Source organism: Lissotriton helveticus, chromosome 11 (assembly GCF_964261635.1).
Source record: "Lissotriton helveticus chromosome 11, aLisHel1.1, whole genome shotgun sequence".
Lineage (NCBI taxonomy): Eukaryota > Metazoa > Chordata > Amphibia > Caudata > Salamandridae > Lissotriton > Lissotriton helveticus.
Genome location: NC_136072.1, coordinates 819723210 through 819738028, shown reverse-complemented (window position 1 = coordinate 819738028; position 14819 = coordinate 819723210). Strand labels below are relative to the sequence as shown.

Below are 14819 nucleotides of genomic sequence, written 5' to 3'. Positions count from 1 at the left end.
TATGTGCTGCTCACCCCTCCTAGTTGTCAGGATACATTTTGCGGGCGGTTCTGGAGTGACAGTAGTCGTTTCTCAAGGCATCTGTGGGGAATCGCCACTCAGGCACTGCAGGATGTTGCCGGATTCTATCTGAGTAAAAGGGAGCACCGATAGAAGTGTCAACGTGGCCATCTTGTCAGGCCACACCCCTTACGTCACATTAACAGAGATTGAGCACAGGTTTTTTTGGTTTATTTCTTTTAAATTTGTTTTTATTGCATTCCGTACATTGATATCTTTATGAACAGTACAGTCAATCTCTCCATCAGTGTTTGTTTGTACACATCACATATTACGATAAATACCTCAATCTCATCATAGCTTAATAAAATAGAAGTACATCAATTGACGGTAATCCCTTACCCTCTCTCCCTCCCCTTGCTGAGATCTTGTACCCACCCCGTTTTTGATGACATCTTAACAGTGCTCACAAGCTGGTCTCAGGGGTCACATCAAACTGTGGAGGTTCACACACATTCCCCCTAAATTCATTCCACCTTCCCCATATTTTGGACCATTTTTTAGGACATTCTCTATGGATGTATACCGCCCTCTCAGCCACCATCGCGACATCCATATCCCTTTCCCATTGTTGGTGTGTGGGGAGCACTCCAGAACCCCAATTCCTGGCTATGTTCCGTTTGGCGATCGTCATCCCCAGCGTGGCCCAGTTCTGCAGCGCCAAGTTCAAATCTGTAGGCTCCCAAGCGTTCAGGAGGCATCTTTTGGGATCTAGCAGAACTTCAGCACCCCCCCCCCACCTCCGACATTGTATGAGCACAGGTTTTTTTTTATTTCATTTGTGTGACCTCTGGCAGGTGGTGGCCTTATCCTTTGAGGTACCACCCCACCCCAAATAATTGCCAATTTTTCTACAGATCACTACAGCAATTGAACTTCTATCAGTTAAATCGTAACATTCACGCTGATTAGCTCCATCTGCCCTTTGGTACACTGACACCTTGAAAAATTATAATCTAAATATAAGATATTGAAACACAGCTAGAGAAGGAACTATCTTGTGTCTGCTAAGACTCGGAGAAGCACTCGCTTTTTTTCAAAAAGGATCTTAGAAGCTAAAGCTGCCTACTTCTCAAATAGGGTCTATAAAGCCCAGAAAGAACTATTTAATGAGTTATGTTCCATCAAACCCCATGAATTTCTTGCCATTAAGCCTGAACCTTTCCAACCCCTTTTGACAATCTATCACATTTCTTTTCCGAAAAAAAAAAAAAAGATTTGTCACTTTTGAATGAGACGTCTTACAAACGTCTCTCCCTTCTTCTTCTGAAAAGTTGATCCATTTTGCTCCTTTTTTGTCAGAGAACTTTTATTCTTTCAGGATTTCTATTAAATCTGGCTTCCCCGTGGATCCATGCGCTCCTCGAATCTTCCACTGTGCTCCTGGCCTACTCACCACTGCTCTTCCTGATCTCTGCAATGCTTCATTAAATCAAGTTGAAGTGCCACTTGCCTGGAAATTAGCATTGGTCGTCCGTCTTTTGTTGTAGCACAAAATGCAGAATCAACCTGCATGAACAGTTTCTATGCCATTTCCCTTCTGCTTTTTCCAGTTAAGATACTGGAGAAAAAGAGACAAATCGTAAAATTTCACAAGTTTCTTGAGTCCAATAACCTTGCGGAATAAATCCAACCTGGCTTTCGTCCTTCCCACAGCACTGAAACCACCCACCTATATACTGGGCGATCCATGCCATTTGGATGACACAAGTACCTCATTGGTCCTAATACTGTTGGATCGGTCTTCGGCATTTGACATGGTGGACACCCTTTGTTGATTGGTCAACTACTGAAAGTCAGGTTGAAGATCATGCCGTTGCCTGGATAAAATCCAGGCATCAGCACAATATGCAACCCTGTATTCCAAAAAAACCCTGTTTTCCATAAAATCCTATCTTCAGGATCATAGCACACATTTATCATGTCCCCTTTTCAATAAAGATTTCACGCCTGTGGCTCAGGAAGAAACTCAGCAGTACAAAAGGGGGTGGTGATGGACGGAGCATCTGAACCAATCAAACACTCACACCCAGTCAAAAGATCTGGGTTTGATCCATCACCGTTCTTTAGCCCACTCTGCCACCCCAGTTCAGACATGGCTATATGCAAATCAGTCTGACCCTGTGCCTCATGGGAACAGTCCAGTCCGAACTGCCAAGCCATGCCTTCGCTGGACCGGAAACAAGCTTCCGAGGACCGGTTTCTGGCATTCCAGCCGTCTTCAGCCCGGCTTGCTTGAATCCAGTGGCAAAGTGAGCAAGGGACTCACATCTGAGCATACCCTGCCACACTTATGGCGGCCAAAAGCGGTACAAAAGGGGGTGGTGATGGACGGAGCATCTGAACCAATCAAACACTCACACCCAGGCAAAAGATCTGGGTTTAATCCATCACCGTTCTTTAGCCCACTCTGCCACCCCAGTTCAGACATGGCTATATGCAAATCAGTCTGACCCTGTGCCTCACGGGAACAGTCCAGCCCGAACTGCCAAGCCATGCCTTCCCTGGACCGGAAACAAGCTTCAGAGGACCGGTTTCTGGCATTCCAGACGTTTTCAGCCCGGCTTGCTTGAATCCAGTGGCAAAGTGAGCAAGGGACTCAGGAAGAACCACACTCTTTAACAAATTGGTGCGTCCACTAGCACATTGTATGTGCTCTTTTGGACTTTGTCCCCTGAGCTACGCTGACAATACCCAAAATCTTTTTTATGTTAACAAAAGTGTCACCTACATTCAGGGATTGTGTGACACACAACACTAGGTAGATGTCGCGATATTCTCTTAAAATCAATACAAAAAAATGGAAATCACGACTCACACGCAAAGATCTCAAATCTTGTCTATCAAATCTATGGTTCCCACACTAGACCCTCTGCCCACCCACGTCACTTCCGTGCACAAGCTACGATTCTTCATCCACCATGACTTTTCACTAGCCACTCACGTGAACAAATTGGTCCCGGTCTGTTTCTTATTTTCCAGAAATTTGAAAACAAATCTTCCCCTATCTCTCCAAGCCATCTTGTTCTGTGGGAGTCCAGTCAACCATACTTAAAAGACTTGACTACTGCAATTCATTTTTTTTTTTAGATGGCCCAGACTATGTTCTGCAACAACTCCAGAAAACTGCTGATATAATTGCTCTATTACTTCCCAAATGCTCTTCTGCTACCACAGCCCTAAACTCTCTCCATTGGCTTCCAATTAAAAAGCAAACTATGTTTAGAGCACTTTGCTTGGTCTTCAGTGCCACCCAAAATCAGGACACCATATATCTTCAGATAAAGTTCCCCTTCTACAACCCCAGGCTCTATGTTGGAGTGGGATCGGGTTCAGGGCCACTGGAATAATTATTATTTGGAGCAGATTCGGACATAACAACATTCATAATGCTACTAAGTTATGATATGCTTCAGTTTAGTTAGAAAAAAGAACTATGCAACTATATTATTTTAAAAAGTCCACACAGCAAAAACAAAGAAATTAATGCATGTAACCAACGCAGTATATATTATGGAAGTTAGTTTATCTCATTCTGTACCTCAACAATGTATAGAGGATCGCAGAATCTCTTGACTTACTTCTGACCAAACAAATATTAAGTAAAGATAATCTTTCTAATATGGACTTTTTTCACATTGCACAATGCAAATATTTACCTGCAAATTCAATTAAGTATTTTATTACTCAAGGATCCAAGCGAAATTATATCTAGCTTGGAATGGCAACAGAAGTTTGCAGAATGCAAAAGAAAACCAGCTGTCTGGCCATACATCAAGCATGCACCAAACTTAGCAGGCTGAGTTTTAACAAGCATTTGCAATGCAACAGGTCTCGCATTTGCGAGAATTTGAGCTATTGGCATTGTAAATGATAATGCCATTTATTTATATGTTGGTTTTCAAAACAGATAAAACAGGCATTATCATTAACAATGCCAATAGCTTAAACTTTCGCAAATGCGAGATCTATTGCATTTTCAATGCTTGTTCTAACAATATCTCTCGCAGAGGAGTGGCAGCTTCACTGCTCTGCCTACGCGAGACCTCAAAAGCGGTGTTAGGCAGCGGCGGTGCCATTTATCACCGGAAACTTATACTGCGGAGAGACGCAAAGGTGATGATACGGCTTCTAGGCACCTCGACTGTGCTTGGAAACACCTCACTCTGCACCTCATACTGTAAGAGATGCTAAGGTTGCTTTTACTGCGGAAAGGTGCTACATAGAAGTGTGAGGGCTTCTAGGCGCATGGGCTGTGCTTTAACACACCTTGCTCTGCACCTTATATTGAGCAGAGATGCTAAGGTGATGATGGGGCTTCTAGGCGCCCGGATTGTGCTTGAAAACACCTCGGCACCTTATACTGCGCAGTGATGCTAAGGAGGAGTGTGGGGGTTTCTAGGCACCCGGGCTGTGACCCGAAACACCTCACTCTGCTCCTTATACTACGGGACATGTTAAAGAGGAGTGTGGGGACTTCTAGGCGCTTGTATTGTGATCGGGAACACCTGCTGAGGTAATCTGCCCCTCTGCGGTCACTAAAAGGGAGAGTTCCAAACAGGACATGAAAAACACTTGGAGGAGTGAGCTCTCATTTTTCATTTAATTTTTATGTTTATTTTATTCTAAGTGTATTTCGCGCCCTTTTGTACCTAGCGCGACCCTAGCGATGGGGCACCATCGCCCCTCACCTCAAAGAGGACGCCTCGGGACAGACTGGGCGATGTCGCAACAAGAACATGGTAACCAGAGACAAACGGCTACTTGGTGGGTGGCGGCCAGGAGGGAACCCCAGGATTATTCATCAGTCAGCCTCTGTTTCACGCTAATAATCAATGCATCCGCTGCCGCTGTGCTGTCCGCAGTCTGCCCCCACCTGCTCAGGTCTCGGTCGCCATCGGGGCCACTACACCGGGCCGCAGCTCGCCTCATTGTTGCCTCGTTACATGCCCTAGTCTGGTGGTCACAGGGCTGCTGGGGCACTTCATTCTTGCTTCTGTAAAATAAATATTAGACAACGCCATCACTCTGGGTAATTAAAACGTGGAAATGAGCAGCAACGTGCACCCTTTACCCAGGTCTGTGTCACCTCACTCTGCACTTCAAAGAAAAGCCAACGAGGCGGCTTCTGCAGGGGCACGGCGTGCATGCTCAGGAGCACACGTGGCGCAGCAACTGGTAAACCGATGCACATACATGTTTGCACAATCTGTAAACAAATGGACTTTGCACATCTTTAAATGACTTTCTCCACTTTATGATATATCACCACCTTCATCACACATTGACCCTATTCCACGAACACATCACACGATAGATAAAGGATGCAATTCGCAGTCAGTAGTATAGAGAATGTGTAAAACCAGCACCGCCTCTCCCTACCTCCTCCACCGCCGAGGAACGCGCAGGAATGCCTGCAAAAATGCGAAAGAAAAGAAAAATGTGGCCGGAAACGCGATAATTAATCCCGCCCCTCCCGGACTGGTGACCTGCTCATGGTTGCCATGGCGCTATTTCAGAGAATACGCTTGCGACACCGTAAGTCACGTCACCGAGTCCTCAAAAGGCGGGATCACAGCCGGACAAATCATCCAAACAGGGGCATTGTCCAATGGCAGGCCTCCATTTCGCGAGGCCGGCCAATGGCAGAAGGGGCGTGGTTTCATGCCCCTTCTTGCTTACAAGAACTCTCGCCTGCAGCAGCGCATGCGCTGCAACGCAGGCTTCGACCTAAAAAACGGCTGTGATTATCTCACTAAAAGGCACTAGTTTTTACAAGAGGCTGTATTATTACATAGTCTGTGCTGCTATTAGTTAATTTTATGACAAGACTCAGGTTTCCCACTAATATATAAAATGTAAGGGAGTTTGGCTGGCACTGATAGTGCCACATTACAACGTTGGAATGCAAATAAGCACCCCCAAACTCATCTCTGCCCTTAAGTCTAAACAGCTGCAATAAGGTCATTATAATTAAGTGTGCAGAACATTAGCAGCCATGGAAGTTAGAGAAAAGAGCACACAAACTATTCCGGTCCTACAACACAGTTCAAACAGGTCTTCAGGGTCTACTGTGATCTGTATGTCACTAGACAAAACCTCAGCAAGGACAACTCACATTTCCGTACTTAAAATATACACACTTAAAATATATGCAGATGATATTCAGAACTTCCACAAACCAAAAGGAGCAAGCTGGCCGTCAGGTTTGAATTAAGTCTTATCTTGGATTCACTTTAATCTGAATGATCAGGTTTCTGAAATTGTGCTGGCAGGCCAAATTGACTCTACAGCCCTTCTTTTCTTCTTTGCCAGACTCTTTGGGTCAATCTCAAAGGCTAGCTCAGAAGGATAACAATCTGGCTGCACACTTTGACAGTGACCTTACTTCTACTTCTCAAGGGATCTCAATTAAAAAAGGTCACCGTCTATGCTTGCTCCTTACCATCTTCACTTTCCACCAATTCCATCAAAATACTGCTTCAGGGGGTTGTGGCTAAGATGGCGATGAAGTAAGTCTCTCTGTCTCTGGGAAGTAGAGATACCAGGAGGATGCAGGGCGGAGGTGCGGACCCCGAGAGGAATGAGTGTGACCCCGGCGGCTCACACAGGGCCGAAGAAATGAGAGGCCGGCCTAGGCCCGGGACAGGGAAACATAGAGCCCCACCAGGAGGCGCTTAGCACGGCCAAGAGTCTCAAGCAGAGGGCGAGGCCCGGCCTCCCTGGTGAATCGTGTTTGAAACCAGTAAGGAGGCCGCCGCTGAGTAGAGGAGGGGCGGCGGACTGGCCTCTTCGGTCGAGATCGATGACGGAGCTGGGCAGGCCTTGGTGGGCTGCGAAGCAGATGTAGAGGGCCGAGTGAAGGCAGTCCCCGAAGAGAGGAGGTCCCGATCGAGGAGGGGGCCCTGCAGGCTGAAACTCCAAGGGCCTGCATGAAGGAGTCTCCCTTCAACCCAAAGTCCAGAAGGTGCTGTGAGTGAATGAGATCGAGCAGTGGAACCTGGAGGCAGGGGCATAGAACCTCCACTGAGGTCGAGAGCAGTGATTCAAGCGGAGGGCAAGGCCCAGCCTCCCTGGTGAAGCGCCTTGACGAACTGCGTAGGAAACCGGGACCACCACCATTGATCAGAGGAGGAGCGGTGGATTAGTCCCTTGATCGGGACAGATGACGAAGCTGGGCAGGCAGGGGTGGGTCAGAGAGCTAAGGGCTAAGTGAAGGTGGTACCGGTAGTGAGGAGGCCCTGGGTGGGGAGGGGGCTCTGCAGGCTGAAGCTCCTGGGCCCCACATGGAAGAGAAGAGCCTCCCATCGACTCCAAGTCCAGAAGGTGCGGTGAGTGAGAGAGACCGCTGTGCCTCTGAGGGGGAGGACATAGCACAGTGGAACCTGCAGGCAGAGACATAGGACCTCCAGTGAAGGCAAGGGATGGGATACTGGCAGAAGATTCCCCCCAGTGGGTTAGCGGTAAACAGCAGACAACCTTGGGACCTGGTGAAGACCCAGAGTTATGGGGAAGCTGGATGGCCCTGTGAGCGGCTGAAGATGCAATATCAGCCAAAAGCACACTGTGGGGGAGGGACCACCGACCTGGCACAGAGAGATAGCAAAGAGGCCTGCCAGGAAGGAGTCCAGGGGCCCGAGGGAAGAGCCCTACCAAGGCCACCTCAAAAAGAGGAATGAGCCCTGGAATTGGGAGTATGCAGACTAGCACTGAATACAGCATCCTAAGCTGAAGTCGACAGGAGGACTGAAAGAGGCTACGGAGGGGCAGGGCCCAAAGCTGGTGAATGATCACTGCCAGATTCTAGGCGAGGCTAGCCACCGGATCTGGGGCCACAGGAGAGGCAATGGGAGAGCCAAATGAAAATGGTGCTAGAAGAGCCCTACCAAGGCCGCCTCGAAAAGAGGAATGAGCCCTGGAATTGGGAGTATGCAGACTAGCACTGAATACAGCATCCTAAGCTGAAGTCAGCGGGAGGACCGAAAGAGGATACGGAGGGGCAGGGCCCAAAGCTGATGAATGATCACTGCCAGATTCTAGGCGAGGCCAGCCACCGAATCTGGGGCCACAGGAGAGGCAAAGGGAGAGCCAAATGAAAAGGGTGCTAGGCCGCTCCTAGGTAGCTGTAGGGGAGACACTTCTGGCCCATTAGGCGCAGAGAGTAAGGAATACCAGGCCCGCCACCACGAAAGGCTGATCTTACCAACACTGGACAGCAGGGGCAGCCGCGCAGGTGGAAAGGACATACTACAATCATATGTTATGTTATGTTATGTTATAGGTATTTATCGTGCGCACAGCTGCTCCAGCAAAGGAGCGTCCTGGCGCATGACAAGGGAAAACACAACACCGCTAACAACAGAGGCAGAAAGACAGCTGTGGGTGAAGTTAAAATAAGAAAGTTTTGATAGCCCTACGAAACTGTAGAGGATCCTCCAGGAGACGGATCTCAACTGGGAGAGAGTTCCAGAGAGCCGCAGCTCTCACTCGAAAGGAACGGCCACCGGCACGACAGAGCTTAAACCGGGGAACTATGGCGAGAGCCTGGCCCAGAGATCGGAGAGAGCGAGACGGGACATATAAAGATAGAAGATTGGTCAAGATCTGGGGGGCAGTGCCCTTCAGAATTTTGAAGGCCAAACATAAAACCTTAAACTGGATTCTCATCCTCACCGGCAACCAATGCAGGGAGCGTAGGACATTAGAGACAGAACAGAATCTAGGCAAGCCAACTATGGCTCTAGCGGCAGCATTTTGGACGCGCTGCAGGCGAGTAAGTTCGGCCTGGTTAGCCCCCACCAGGAGAGAGCTGGCGTAATCAAGCCGGGAGATAACCGTCGCCTGAATCACCAGCTGCCTGGTTGGGGCGTCAAAGAATTTAAGAACAAGGTCCATCTATAGACTTGAGGGACCCAGAAGACTGTAGAGGTGGAACCATTACAGGAATACTCTAACCACCCCCGAGGGCCCAGCAATACAGAGCGGATGGTGTCCGCCAAGGCGAAGAAAGGGGGCTCCTTAAGGACAAGCTCATGAAGCCAATGGGCTCCCAAGTCAGAGAGCCTAAAGGGGGAACGAGTAGGGCAACCTCACCATCAGCGGAAGAACTAGAGGCCTCAGTCATGCGCCCTTCCCTTGAAGCCCTGCCTCTGGCCTGAGAGACGACATCCCAGCGGTTAAAAGGGATCTCGAGTGAACTTCAAGCGGTCTAGAAGGAGGTGACAGACATCGGTGACCAGGTTGATGCCCTCGAGGGGCGTGACGCCTCCCGAGACGAGGAAATCAAGCAACTGCAACAAGAAGTCATCCGCCTGACATATAAACAACTGGACCTTCAAGCGTATGCGGAGGACTTAGAGAATCGCTCCACACGAAATAACATTTGTAATAGAGGGGGTCCTCGAGAGGCAGAAGGAGATCCCATCGAGGCCCATGTTGCAGACCTGTTTGCCCAAATCCTCGGAGTCTCCCCGGCAGCAGCAATCCGTTTGGAGAGGACCCACAGGGTGGGCCTTTGGGGTCCTGGAGCCCACATTCGCTGGACATCCTGACTTGTGTTCATAATTTCTCCTTGAAGGAACAGATCCTGGAAAAGGCCGAAGAGACGCCGTTGGTGTCATTCCGGGGCCAGACTCTTCACCTGTTCCAAGATCTTGCGGCCTCCACACTCCAGAAAAGGCAGAGTTTCGCCCAGTTACGACCTTTCTTCGCGACAAGAAGGTGGCTTACTCTTGGGGACATTCCTACCTCGAGTATAATCACACCCGACCACTGTGCACTGTTGCGGGAATTGGTTTTCCAATTTTATTTTTCAACCAAAATTTGACTGCTCTTTAAATGTTTACAAAAACAATTCCTCAAAAGTAAATTCAGTTCAAAAAAGCTTTTTCAAGTACTTAATACAGTATCTTATTTCTAAACACTCATTTTTTCGTAAATAACATATTCATTTTCCAATCATGAGCTATTATCAGACAGCAGTTGTATTAACAAAACAAATTTCAAGCATGAACATTATGTCCAGTTTTCATGAATGCCCAATGCATTTCAAGCCCAAGATGACTCTTCCTCAGGGGCCTGAAATCTAAACAAGTAAGACACTCTTTTTAATTGTTTGTCAAACAAGCGTAGGGCCACATAATGTACCATTGAAGATCTTTTATTTAAGATGTTGTGCACCAAAAACTAAAAAAGGGGAATAGACCCTCCACCTTGTGCCCTGTGTACCCGAGTGCTGAACATGAAGTTAGCTGTAGATGGAACTTACCCTCCTGGTAGTTCAATCCAGACTATTTTTTGGTCTAAAAGAATGTATGAAAATATCTGAAACCGCCTTCTAAACAAATGTCCCACAAACGCTGGTATTTACACTCAATTAAAAAAACTCGCCCCCAGTAAAAGCGCTTCCCTCTGCTCGTTCAACTGCTTAAGCTCGTTTTTCGGCTGCAGGGTAAAAACAAAGTGTCCTTTATGTGGCCAATCCACGACCCAATCTGCCTAAAAAACCGTAACAAAACTATTAACCAGCACATACCTCAATTGAAACTGTCCGAGTCCTCCACCAACAATTTACGAAGTTTCGCTCGCTCCAAAACAACTCCTTTCTAGTCACAACGATGTCCACCATTTTTACGCAAGCTCCGTAAAACTAACAACCAATCCGGACCCCGCGTGTCCTTACCACGTCATAGAAAGACTGAAACGCTAACCCACTAGTTTCAAATGCCGCTGGTATGCACAAGTCACCCTTACCACGTGGTCGGCCGTTGGGAGCAGCCAATCACTACGCTGCTCAACGCGACCCAGACTGGAACACTATCCCGCAACTGAACGCTTGTACACTGAAATGCTAACACGTGAGTTAGGAAAGTGAAAAAGGCGACGCAATCAGCGGTCCTATGAAGGTTTCATCTGCATTCACAATAAAAGGCCGGTACAAAGAAAAAGTGATAAAAACATGCTGTGCCCAAAAATAAAGTATGTTTCTAAAATGGGTGCAACCAACATCTTGATGACATTAAACATTTCTTGATTATGAAACCAGAGCTTCACACATTTCTGCAGGGTGCAAAATCAGTTGATACATTCGCATCATAAAAACATGCAAAATCTATTTTTTCATTTAAACCCTTTGGTTCTTGCATTTCTAACCTTTTTATCCAATACGTTTCTCTCTGTAGGAGGGATCTGGTAAGATCCATCCCTTCATGCTGTTGAATTTTTTCTAGCACTGAGAACTGTAGTTGGGCTATGCTGTGTTTAGCCTCCATTCAGTGAACCGCTAGAGAACTTTTCATATTCTGGTTTCTTATGGTACTTTTAAAAAGAGTGTCTTATTTGTTTAGATTTCAGGCCCCTGAGGAAGAGTCATATTGGGCTCGAAATGCATTGGGCATTCATGAAAACTGGACACAATGTTCATGCTTGAATTTTTTTTTGCATTTTTTGTTAATACAACTGTTGTCTGATAATTGCTCATGATTGGAAAATGAATATGTTATTTACGAAAAAATTAGTGTTTAGAAATAAGATACTGTATTAAGTACTTGAAACAGATTTTTTGAACTAAATTTACTTTTGAGGAATTGTTTTTGTAAACATTTAAAGAGCAGTCAAATTTTGGTTGAAAAATAAATTGGAAAACCAATTCCCGCAACAGTGCACAGTGGTCGGGTGTGATTTCACTCGAGGTAGGAAGGTTCAGTAGTAGGCACGTGAGGACAAGCGTGCTACCACTGTAGCACATATTTGATTCAGCATTTAAACCATAGTTAAGATTGTAATTTACTGAAATTATAGTAGGAGTGCTTCTCTATTTCACTCTCATTACTCTTGGGGACATCCATTCAGGCTAATTTTCTGATGGCAAGACCAGCTCCATCAGCTCCGCTCCCCGTCTGTGGCATGTGAGCTGCTCCAGATAGACCTGACTGAATGCGCAACCCGGAAGGCATGGAAAAGAAGGCCGCTGGAGATGGCGGTAGGTCCCAGCCAGTCGGGGGGGGCGGCCTGGACCTGGAGACTATGGCGTCCAAAGAAGGGCCCTGCTGAAAAAACTAACAGAAGACACTGCATCCAATGATCCTGCCTAAGGTGACACTGTTTGAGCTGGGGAGTGGGCAGTGGGGGATGGGGAGGCAGAATGGGACGCTGAAGACTTGGTCCCACACAGAGACTTAACCACTGATAGACGGATGGGCTTTTCGTTTCCCTCCCCGATCAAGGGACTATGGTTGTTCATTGTTATTGTTTTGGGGTTCATTAACGGGTTCCCGTCTGGTAGTCAAGACTCATACCTTTTTCCGCACATGGATCAGAAAGAATCTCAGAAGCTCCAAAAGGAATGGAAAGAGAGGGGATCCCAAGAAAAAATTTGAAACAAACCTGGCAACCACTATGGTGTCATTAGCGAAAGGACTGAGGGTACTGACACTAAATGTTAAGTGCCTAAAGGAGGGCGATACTCTCATATCTGGAACATTCTCAGGTGGACGCCTGCCTTTTACAGGAAACGCATTTGCTATGTAAGGACTGGAATAGACTTAAATCCTGAGCCTTCCTAAAGCAGTTCTTCTACTCATTGACACACAAGACAGCCGGGGTTGCGCTACAGTTCTCATGCTCTTTTCGTGGAATAGTGGGGATGAAAGTAGCAGAGATTAAGGGCCGCCTCTTGGAATACCGTATACACTTTGGTTCCAATTCCATAATTCTAGGTTCTATCTACGCTCCTAACAAGGGAATGGTACAGTTTTACATGGGGCAGTAGCAGACATCATGACCACACAAGACCGATGTGTGGTGCTAGAAGGAGATCTAAACCTGGTATTCTATAATGATCTAGATCGGTCGACCCAGCGGCAGAGAACAGCAGGGGTGGTTAGTCCGGGGGAGGGGGGGCCTACAGTTGCAGGAATTGGGTCAGAAAGATTTGTGGCGGGGAAACCACCCAGACAAGAATTTAATCCTTCTACTCTCACTCACATAAATCCTACGCTAGGCTGGACTACTTCCTGGGTTCTAGAGGGGTCCAGGCTGCAACACGCTCAGTGGAGATTGAACCCTGCTCCCTATCCGATCATTCAGCGGTCCTGTTGGACCTCATTCTGCCACCTCAAGGCCAAGAGTCCAGCACATGGGGCCTACGGGGAACCCTGCTCCGCAGACCAGAGGTAGTTCAATAGATAGAAAGGGCGATTAGGGACTACTTGGAAGTAAACAATACCCCTGAGACCTCAATAGTGATGGGATGGAACACAATGAAAGCGGTAATCAAAGGGGAGTTGATCGCCATCTCTGCGGCGGACAACAAAGTCAGGCGAGACAAGCGCATGCAATTACAACGAGAACTCAAACGCATCCATCATCGCACTGGGGCGCCCGGGGGTTAGAAAAAATTGGAGGCATTTCGGAAGCAATTAGCCGGCCTGGATCTAGGCAGCACTGAGTACTCCATACTACGCCTCAAACATACATTTTATGCAGGGGGAACAAGTGTGGGAGAATGCTAGCAAATAAACTCAAAGGGCAGTGCCAAGCCAATATGGTGGAAGCATTGATAACAGAAGAAGGGACAGCGACCAAGGGGGATGAGGATGTACCAGCCTAATTCGGATCCTTTTATAAGGATTTTTACTTGGCACAAGATTCCTCCCCCCAGAAGATCTCCAAGTACCTGCAGGGAGCTATGGTGACAAGCTTAACAGCGGAGCAGGCAGCAGGCCTGGATAACCCAATCAGAATCAAGGATGTAATACCTGCAATCTCTAGGTTGAAGCCGCATAAATACCCCGGCCCGGACGACTTCCCTGCTAGTTTTTAGAAAGCTTTTGCAACTCTATGGCCCCTCTCCTCATTAGAGTGTTCAACGCGAATATGAACTCAGTGACACTACCTCCTTCAATGACGGAGGCCTCAGTGGTGGTCATAGCGAAATCAGGCAAAGATAAGAGATTATGTGGGTCCTACCGACCGATATCGCTCCCAAACGTCAATGCCAAATTGTTCACAGGAATCTTGGTGGCTCGCCGCGCCCCTCCCATGCCCGACTGGTCGACGCGGATCAGTCAGGTTTTATTCCAAGTGGATCCTTCATCTTACTGACAAGGCGTCCCACTCCCAGCTCGAGACAAAACTTTTTTCCATCGACGTGCAGAAGGCTTTCTACCGCGTTCATTGGCCTTATCTAGCAGCTGCATTGAAACGCTTTGGGCTAGGAGGTAGGTTCTGCTCATGGGTGCTGAGTGGGCATAAGAGGCAGAGGGCTTCGGTCAGGGTCAATGGCAGAGGCTCAGAGAGCTTCCCAATTAGACATGGCACACAGACGGGATGTCCCCTATCCCCTCTCCTATATGCGCTCTACATGAAGCCATTTGCACAGAGGGTACGGAATGACCCAAGGGTGACAGGGATGTGCTTTGGGAGAGTGGAGCACCTCATCACTCTATTTGCGGACAATGTCAATGTCTCCCTTGATAACCCTCGAGAGGCCCTATCGAGTTTTTTTAAAAGAGGTTGGGAGTTTTGGGGCAGTCTCAGGATTCCAGATTAATCTTGCCAAATCAAAGGAATTAAGCCTAACAGCTTAGCAGGACACACAAGAGAATCTCACCCAGGCAGTTTCAATCTGATTGGAGTGAGGCATCTCGTATCGACCATTCAAGAGGTCGTGACCTTTAACTACCGGGAATTGGTTAAGAGGGTGAAGTCTGATCTAGCTTGATGGCAACCATACTCGCTCGTGACTGGGACAAGTTGCT

General features: G+C 47.5%; 1 protein-coding gene across 5 annotated transcripts in view; it reads right to left on the bottom strand.

Annotated features, from left to right (window-relative positions):
* The window catches only part of LOC144792096 (uncharacterized), a 710230-nt gene that overhangs the window by 621446 nt on the left and 73965 nt on the right, over positions 1-14819 (bottom strand). For 2 of the 5 annotated variants that reach the window (XM_078666965.1, XM_078666964.1), the window contains exon 3: positions 4937-5056. The exons of the other annotated variants lie outside the window; for them this stretch is intronic. The gene's annotated coding sequence lies outside the window, so the exon portion shown is untranslated. The remainder of the gene's footprint in view (positions 1-4936; positions 5057-14819) is intronic. 5 annotated transcript variants of the gene reach the window in all.